Source organism: Calidris pugnax, unplaced genomic scaffold (genome assembly GCF_001431845.1).
Source record: "Calidris pugnax isolate Ruff unplaced genomic scaffold, ASM143184v1 scaffold89, whole genome shotgun sequence".
Classification (NCBI taxonomy): Eukaryota; Metazoa; Chordata; class Aves; order Charadriiformes; family Scolopacidae; genus Calidris; species Calidris pugnax.
Genome location: NW_015090865.1, coordinates 1,697,744 through 1,707,265, shown reverse-complemented (window position 1 = coordinate 1,707,265; position 9,522 = coordinate 1,697,744). Strand labels below are relative to the sequence as shown.

The 9,522-nt window shown below is 41.9% G+C and overlaps 1 protein-coding gene across 1 annotated transcript in view; it reads right to left on the bottom strand.

The window, feature by feature from the left end:
* GRK5 (G protein-coupled receptor kinase 5) overlaps nucleotides 1-9,522 on the bottom strand; it is a 101,162-nt gene that overhangs the window by 36,052 nt on the left and 55,588 nt on the right. The window lies entirely within an intron of this gene.

Genomic DNA, 9,522 nt, shown 5'->3' with positions numbered 1-9,522 from the left:
TTCTTTTTTTTTTTTTTTTTTTTTTTCTTTTTTTTTTTTACCAGCAAAGGAAAACAAGAGCAGAGCACTGGTATTTATTGATTTACATATAAATAATATAAAAAGATGGTTGCAAAAGTGACTGGAGACTTTAATTCATCATTAGAAGGACAAAAATAATCCTGCAGTTTTAAAACAATCATTTCAAAAAGGAATTCTGCCAACCAAGCACATAAACTCTTTTCATCCTCTCCTCCTTTTAGAGAGAATTGTACATTCAGCCCCCTCGAAAAGCTCCAAAGACCAAAAAGAGGTCTTTTGCAGGGTGGTTAACCCATTTAGGACCTTTGGGACAAATTATCTATAAAGACAGATTTTAGGCAGTCCACATTCTTACTTATTGGCACTATACTGCAAACATACTGCAAATATACTGCAAACAAAAGTGTATATGGATAAGCGTGTGTGTGAGTGTTGTCTACACTTATTTATAGACATTTCTCCTATTCACATGAAAGCCCCTTTATATAACCAATCGGATTTGGGTACTTTCAATAAATCCAGCCATAGATGACAAAATCCTCTTTGCTTGCAGGAGCCCTGTCAAGCCCTCGGTAAGGTTCCCCATCCATGGCCACGACCACCAGATGTGCCGAGTGGGTGGGTCACAGAGCATCATCACTCATTCCTGGCCAGATGTTCTCATTAACTCACCCTTAGTTGGGGATATCTTGGCAAGCACTGAAACGCATCGCAGGCAGAGTTCAAAAACACTGGGAATGAGGACAGAGGAAGGGGCAGAGGTGGAGCCACAGAAAATCTCCAGCATGGTGAAAGCTGAATTAAGTCTTTTGTCTTTCCCTTCCCGCTGCTGAAATGTGAATATGATCCTGGTTGTGACATAAAAAACTAAGTTTGTTCCACTTGAATGTTTTTAAATAGGAACATGGTTTACAGGACTGTCTGTGTGTGCTGTGTAATGCAGTCTCACCATTCAACCTTGACAGACAATCTGCAGAACACGCTGCCTATCTTTGACCTCACTGAAATATTGCCTCATTTCCTCCATATATTCCTCCATTTCCTCAGCAAAAGATATATAGGCAAAACCCACTTTTATTCACAGAGAGAGTATATTCATAGCAATTAAGAAGTCTCACAGTTTCTTGAGAGGCAGATGAGACCCCACGTTATCATCTAAAAGATGAAAAGGCTGAGAAAAAGCCAGATTTTTCTCAGCTTGATTGGCCACTGAGGTTGACAGGAACTGAGAACGGTAGAACAAGTCTCATAAAACCAGAAAACTTACAGAAATTCCTAACTCTAGATGCCCATGACTCAATCTAAGTCCCAGTTTTAGTTCAAGAGAGTATGTAGAGTCAAGAACTAGGAAAAAAAAACCTCAGAAGTCCTGTTTTCCAGTCCTACAGCTGCTGCATTGAAACTACTGGAAAAAAAACAAAACAAAAACAACACAGGGAGGAAGGGGAAAGGGGAAAAAGAAAAAAGAAAATGCTTTTAAAGGAATATTCAGATAGGAACCAAAGCCTACTGATTAGCAGTTCTGAGGCTGATTTCAGCTAGGAACCATATGAATTAATACCTAAACTTTATGGTTTGCATACTCAATGGGGTGTGCGCACAATGGGGTGTTTGCATACTCATGGGCAGCCCAAAGCTTGCACGTGGCTGCATGAGTCCACTGCCTGGAGATCTGGTTATCTTTAACATCTCCCTGATTTACAGGGGTATAGAAACACCACTGAACTCCATAGTCTTTGTCCTGCTGTGAATCAGCAGTGTCTTCTGACGTGAATGGAGTTGCATTGAAATAAAATTGATACTAGGGCCTCTAATTGAAGTTACTACTAATTAAATCTAGAACATGTTCTATAGTCACAGGCCAAAATTGGGATCCAACAGCTAAATACTAAACCCCATAATTAGTCATTTAGACCAAGTTACTCATACCAAGAAACTTTATTTCCCGTTGGAAATTCATTTCCCAATGGGAGGTAAGCTGCCTTGAGGTTAGTGTTGAAGATCATGCCCATGATGCATTATTACAGTAATAATTCCATCAAATTTTGTCTGAAATCAAAGTACATTTAAAAAAAATAGAATTATAAGCATCAGCTAACTCTTTTCATAAAGAAGAAATTAAATTCTTAAAGGGAAAGGGGAGAAGAATGAGCAAAAGAAACTGTAAGACAATGTGGGAAGTATTTAAAAATGTCATGAACTGCGATTCCTCTCTCCACGTTTGTGGGAGACACAATCACCACTTGGTTTTTCAAAACCACTCATTGCTGACCTTTGAAGGTCCGCTTCCTCTGAACAAATCCAGAGCAAGCTAACAATATCAAGGTTGGTAAAGACATAAATACACTGACAACCTGTACATGGACTAAAGCTTTACAGTGTAATACAAACACTTTACTAGACCACTTCATTTTCTATAGCAAAAAACCTCTCTTTTTTTTCTCAGGCTGATCATTTCCAAAGGTTTTTCCAGCCCGGCGAAACATTTTGTGTCATTATACGGCCCTTCACAGTGTTCAGGGCAGAGCAGCCACGTGTATGGGAGGAGCATCCCCAACCCTTTCCAACTCTGCACACAGTTCTAGGGAGTCTGCATGATCCTTCCTGAGGTTTTCCTGGAGACTTCACAGTTCTCACCTCTCCCATTAAATACCCACGACTGCCATTTTCCCTCTTTGAGCACTGTGCATACCTACAGCCTTCAAATGTTCAAAGAATGCCAGAAACAATTACAAGCCCAAACCCAACCCACGGACCTACTTTTGCTCCCCTGGAGAACAATTAGGTAGTGCAGGTTATGAGTGCGAGAAAGTGTTTGGATCCCGAGAGTGAACACTTCCAAAGGTAACGCTTTGGCCACTTATGGAAGAAAAAGTTGCTTCTTCCCTGGAGAGGTGCAAAAGATTTCTGCAGCTCCGATGAAATGGCTATTAACACCGTTCTCCCACTGCATTATGGGTAATGGCTGTAAAAGCAAATTCATCTTTTACGGGGGAATAGAGACACCTTTTCCAACATATTAAATGTCCTGTGGCAGCTAGGAGAGCCCTACTCCATGATTAAGAACATTACATCTGATGTCTGACAAAGAATATTCTGCTAATTCTTCAGAAACACCTGCAGAAATCCATCACGTTTTCTTGTATTCAAAGCAAACCATTGGGTAGCTTTAACAGGGACAGTCCTATATTCCCCCTAATGGCTGTTCTGTTTTCTGAAGGCAAAGAAAGTGAGTCTTGATCTCACTTACGATAAAGTAAATCAGGAATGATGCCAGTCATGTCAACAGAGTAACACTAGAGTAAAGCTGATGGAACTGAAACCAGATTCATGGCCCAAGACTCTGGCAGTGCAAAAAGTGCTTAAATTGATCCAACAGGAAAAATTTCTCTCATCACATTATCCCTTTTGACCAGACAGTTCAATAAAAATACTGAAGTCCAGACTACTTTCACCAGGTTTTAATCAAAATCTTCTATCTATCTCCTGTACCTTCTCATTTGTGGCCAGAAACTGAAAACTTCTTGTAAATATTTTGCTGGCAAAGCAACATCTCAGTTTTATGATGCCTTCTTGTTTAATTTTCAAGAAAAGAATGCAACAAGGAATTGGATTAGCAATTATCTGAGAAACAAGAAATGGATCTTCAGTTACTTCTGAGTGCCATTAACACACTGAGAACAAACTCTCCACTTCTAAAAATCATTTTTTCTCATTTAAAAGACAAAAGAGATCCTCCCAGCTGCTCTTCCACTTCAGTACATGGCATGAAAACAGCTGAGATGTCACACACTTGTTCAAACTTGTGTTCATGTCCACAGAAATTTGAAGATAGCTGTTCAGTCCTTATTAAGCCACTGGGTCTGCAAGATACTCCTCATGTTTTGTGGAGAGCTCGCCCTTCCTCTCCTGTTCCCTAGGGTGCAACCATGGTGGCTAGGTTTGATGCTGGATGCAATATCACCCTCTTCCTGGTGGGAGCTGGGAGCATCACTGATCTTTCCTGCACCACCAGTTGTCCCTGGCAGCCTGAACGCCAGGAGACCCATGTTACACAGCTCTGTGTGTGTCACATCTGGTCCTGCCCGTGTCCCAGAACTCAGCACCTCACTGAAGTACTGAAAAGAAGCAGAATCTCATTCAGATCAGAAGAAAACTTCCAGGCTGTGTAACTCCCCATTATCTGTTATTTTGAATGTCATGATGCATTTTTAAAATGTAAACTCTCCTTTTTGACAGCTCTGTAAGTTTTGCTACAGGCTGCTCCACTCAGCCCTTCAAGACACGGTATTTGCTGACCTTCACTGAGCAGGACAGCAAGCAAACATGCTTTCTCAGAAAATTATCTCTATGTTTGCCATGGTACTGAGAACATTTCTCTGATGGTGTCTCTGCCGTGACTGTGTGGAGGATACCAGAACTTCTGTTGATTTATCAGCTAACCAAATTCTTGAAAAAAACTAGCTAATATGCTGGCAGTACCAAGAGAGGTGTTTAGAAGACCTTCTCTGATAATTTTACTTTTTCATTAAAACATATTATTTGTTCTAATTTTCTTTAAGACAGAAATTCCAAATATCTAAAAGGTATGATTTTGGTCAAGACGTAGTGCACTACAGGTGTTGCCTTCAAGCCTGCAGAAGCGAAAGCAGGCAGCCACCCAGCAGAGATTTGCACCTCCAATAAGAAGCATCTTCCTGACAACCCAGCAGTTGGGGTTAGCCTTTCTGAAACTGGGGTGGGGTGAGTAACAGGTGTCCCTGGGAACCCAATTCTGATTATTTCTGCTAGCTGCATGTGGCCCAGGGCAGATGCACACACAACACTAACCTGCACGTGCAGAGTTGGTTTATTGTGTGTGATGCTGCTGTTTTTGTGGGAAAAGGGCCCAAGTGACAAAGGGAACTGAGGAGGATGTGCTGAGACTCCAGCTAGGGACACATATCCAGCTGGAGTCACCACCGCTTGAGAAAGCTATAAAGACTGGATGAGAGCACCAAGAGTCTGGAGGGCTGAGAAATATGCTTGGGAATAAAATGCCAAAGGGAAGCATGGAGGAACTAGATTTGTTTAGTCTGGAAAAGTAAAAGTGAAACATGATAAAGGTCTTTTAATATAGAAATGTTTTTAATAAAGAGGGCAGGGATCAATTATTCTGCATGTTCTGCTCTACACTGGGGGAATGACATGAAGGAATCCACTTAATTGGCTATGAAGGCTTTTTTTCTAATTTTCCACACAGGGAAGCACAAGAACAGGCATATGAATATTGTGGAATCTATTCCCAGAGGCCTGAAAGACCTCCGAGGGCAGTAAGACATCTGTTGATGATCTAAGTGTATTTGATCTGTGTTTGGTGCAAGAGGCTCTTGAGCCCTTGCCCAGTCCTTTGTACCAATGGTTTTGCAAAACACTGGACTCTGTAAGACACAGGCACATGGCACGGCCTCGAGAACAGATGAGGAAGGGAGTTTTTATTGACTGAAGTCAATAGCATTGACTTCAGTCAGAATGAATTTGCAAGAAGCAGAGCAGGTTCATAGTCCAGAAGTGATTATTTATCCTTCCATGGTGCCTCTCACCTAAGAGCCTCGAAATATTAAAGCTTCATTGTATGATTAAGTCTTCATGAGCTAGGTGGCAATCTCACAATATTTTACAGAACAGTGAACAGGGAGGTTAAGAGTTGTGTTTTGCAGAAGAGTTGATCATCATCTCTGACTGAAATCAAAGAAATCAAATGAAAACTAGAGATGCCCAGATTCCTCAAATCAGTCCATTTGTAGCTTGCAATTAGTGAATAAAGAACAGAAACCTAGAAATACAGGCTTTCATTTTACACCAACTCTTGCCAGTAGATGTGAGTCATCACGGTTCTTAAAGCACGACTGTTCATCACTACAAAAATTATACGAACCAGAAAGATATCACATTCTTTAGATTGAATAGACTTCATGCAAACTTTTGTTATAAACACAACTGCTTTCCTGGCAAGTTTCAGACTTGCAGCCATGATATTGAAACATGATGAGTTATCTTAGAAGTCTCTTGCATAAAAGAAATAATGTGCAGCATATGTTATGTCTCAGGTTATGAAAACATTCCACAACAAACTAGCTTAAAACAATTAAAAATGTTTCAGTCAATGAACAAAAGTTCAAGCTATAACTTTCCTTGAGCTGTCTCCGGTTCCAAGCACTTCTGTTTCCATGATATGTGTATTTTCAGATGTTAACCGCAATTTTCCACATATAATCTATTTGCAAATCTCCACACAGATTTGCTACTGGTAGAGACTTCAGAACTACAGGCTAAAATGAATGTTGGTGTGAGATGGTGCATGAAGGGATGAGAAGAGTTCATAGACAAAAGCCTGGAAATACTGGCATCATCCAGTCGTCACGTTGCTGGATTTGATTCGCTCTCACACGGCTGTGACCCAAGACCAGCAACAGAGAGCAATGGTTTGTGTCAGGGGTGGGAATTCTGCCACATGCAATGCCATTCCTGCTGTTGCTTCTGCACAGTCACATCCTTCTCCAGAGGGCTGAGGAAGGCTCACCTGGTAGGGGGGGTAGCCACCAGGACAGGTAGCAATGGTATGACTTTCAGTGGTGACTGTCCTCAGTCCTTTGAGGCAAACACTCATAGGGAGCTGGAAGGAGAACTTCAATGAGAGTAGTTACTAGAAAGAGGGAGAATATGCAAGTCAAGCTGGTAGGTGCAAAATTGGGGAAAGATAAGTTTATGTGCTCGCAAACACTCATAGGGAGCTGGAAGGAGAACTTCAATGAGAGTAGTTACTAGAAAGAGGGAGAATATGCAAGTCAAGCTGGTAGGTGCAAAATCAGGGAAAGATGGGTTTATGTGCTCAGGTAATGAATGTTTTCAAAGGGGAAAAGTAATGGAAGGCACAATGGAGACCATGAAATTGCACCTCTTTGTGCCTCCAAGGCTGATCTGCTACTTGTGGCTGGAGATTCACCCCAAGAACTGGCCTGTGCTATCTCCACTGGGGTCTGCACTGCTGCCTTCGGAGCAGGAACATGCCAGAGCAGGGCACAGCCTGGGATCTGCTTGCCCCACCACAGGGAGACATCTGGAGGCACTTTGGGTGACTCTGATGTACCCCTACCTACCTGTTTTGGGGCAGGCCAATGCCAACTGGGATTCAGTCTGAGCTACAGCCTGGGAAGTACTGACTGTGCAGCTGGTGACCAACAGAGGGGAAGTGTGAAGGGGATGACAGTGAAAATCATAGCATCATAAAATCACTTAGATTGGAAAAGACCTTTAAGATCATCAAGTCCAACAGCGAAATGCAGAGGAAAGCAATGGAGGAGGATATAGAGTGTCTTGGTGGTACTTTGATTTTGGGAAGTCCGGGTTAGGCATGTGTTTCAACCTGGTGAGGGAAAGGTTCCCAGAGCTGTCACAGCACACGCAGTCTCCTGACGCTTTTTGGTGTTATGCACAAAAATGTCGGAACGTTCTTTTTTCTTGCCCTGTGTCTGATCTTGTCTGTTTGGTTTTAGCTGTATATGTAGTAAACAGCCAATTCTGCATCAGGAGCAGCTGCAACATTTTAAGTAATCAACTTCTGCATTTTCTTTTTTCTTTTTTTTTTCCTACCACAAAGTCATCTGGGTCTGTATGAGGCAAACCAGTAAAACACAAGGCTTCATAATTCCAGGATATTTGCTTTGAGATGACAGATGTAGGAATTGGCAGTGAGGTGGACGGGGAGCATGGAGAGCAGCTGTGTTATTAGTAGCGATTTATCTATTACGACAGCATGTAGACATTATACCTGAAAACGGGAGCCCGTAATGCCAGGCACTACATACACATGGCCATGAGAGGTAAAGCTTCCAAAGCAAACCAATCACACCAGCCCTGGGAGTGAGAACAGGGGCCAAAGACATGAAATACCTCACCCGGGATTGTGGAGTGGGTCAATGACAGAGAAAAATGGAACCTGGCCCTATTCTCTGATCAGATGGCATTTTCAGTTCTGAGGGCAGGATCGCTTGCTGGTAGGTAAATGAAGTAAATCAGCAGTGCCTATCAACTGTGGGGCTTGTTTTGTAGCTGCAAGCTGATGTGGAGTCATGAGGAACCTGTTTTCCCTCATATTCTACTAAACTATCAAAACACGTGTTGACACACAGAAAAATACAATGGCTGAAGACAATAGAGCCCTCAGCAAACAGCTGAACGTGTTCTTCTGCCTGGAGGGGTTGTACTAATCCATCAGAAGAGGCAATGCAAACCACCTCGGTTCATGAACTCATTTACTGCAGTAGATCTGATGTGGCTTCAGGCTGACTTACTTGCTCCAGGCTCACTGAGCTGCCTCTGGGACCTCGGAAGCCCACTGGTAGGAAAAGGATAAGCTGCTTCTCTGGGTTTCCAGCATCCTTCCTCTGGTGCTGGGCTACAAGTTGCAGTCTTGAATTATGCCCGTCCTTGAAGAAACTCAGCAACCGCTGAGGTTTCCCTTCTGACAAGTGCATAGAAAGTATCTGAAGCATTTTTCATGGCTCTCCCATTAATCAGCAACAGGATCTGCTATCTAGCTATACCTTGTTTTTCTTGTTCTCAGTAGACCTTTTGGTAGCTGCTGTCCCTGAAAGCAAAAATGCTCCTTTCCAGAAACCACATTTCCTGATGGCGGCAAACAAGCAACTGCCATGCAAATGCTGTGAGTCAAAACATTTCCTACGTAAATATCTTCAATCCAAAATGTGGTTCCCTTGGAATGTTAAATTATTTGATTCATAGAAATTTGGGGGTGTAACTGCAACGTGAGTTTCAGAGCAACAAAGGAAGAGAAAGGATTGCCTAGATCAAGAAGCAGAAATTTCTTCCTGGCTCCCAAAGGTGACCAGAGGAAATCTTAAACACTCAATGCCCCACAGAAAGTAATTTTGAAATAACAAAATGTCCCATGAGACAAAATGTAGTTTTTCCAACAGCTTCTTTTGCAAGCCTAGTGAATCAGAGGCAGACTTCATACTCTTCAATTAAATAAAAACACTCACCACAATCCCAACCAGCTCTGAAGTTTTTGGTGCAGCTTAGTTTAAGAACCTAAACTGGTCACCATGGAAGATATCCTTTGACTTCACAAGAAGTGCTTGGCAAGATATTTTTCAGTATATTTAAACACTAGTCCTTCCCCACCCATACTTTTTAAATAATTCTTTGGAAACCTGCTTATAGAGATTTCTTTACCAAATGAACACATTTTTCCTCCTTTCTGTAGGCACATAGGTTTATTGGTGTAGAGTGCTCCTAAACTAGCCAGATGAAATTGTTTTATATAAACTTGCTTTCAAGCAGGGGAAGGGAAAGTATGTTTTACCAGTTGTTGCCTTTTTTCTGCTTTAAAACCATTTTACACACAGATTAAAGGATGAAAACATAGATGAAATAACCACTATCGGCAGGTGTCAGCAGGATGAGGGGGGTAGCTTATAAAACAGAATAGGAAAAAGT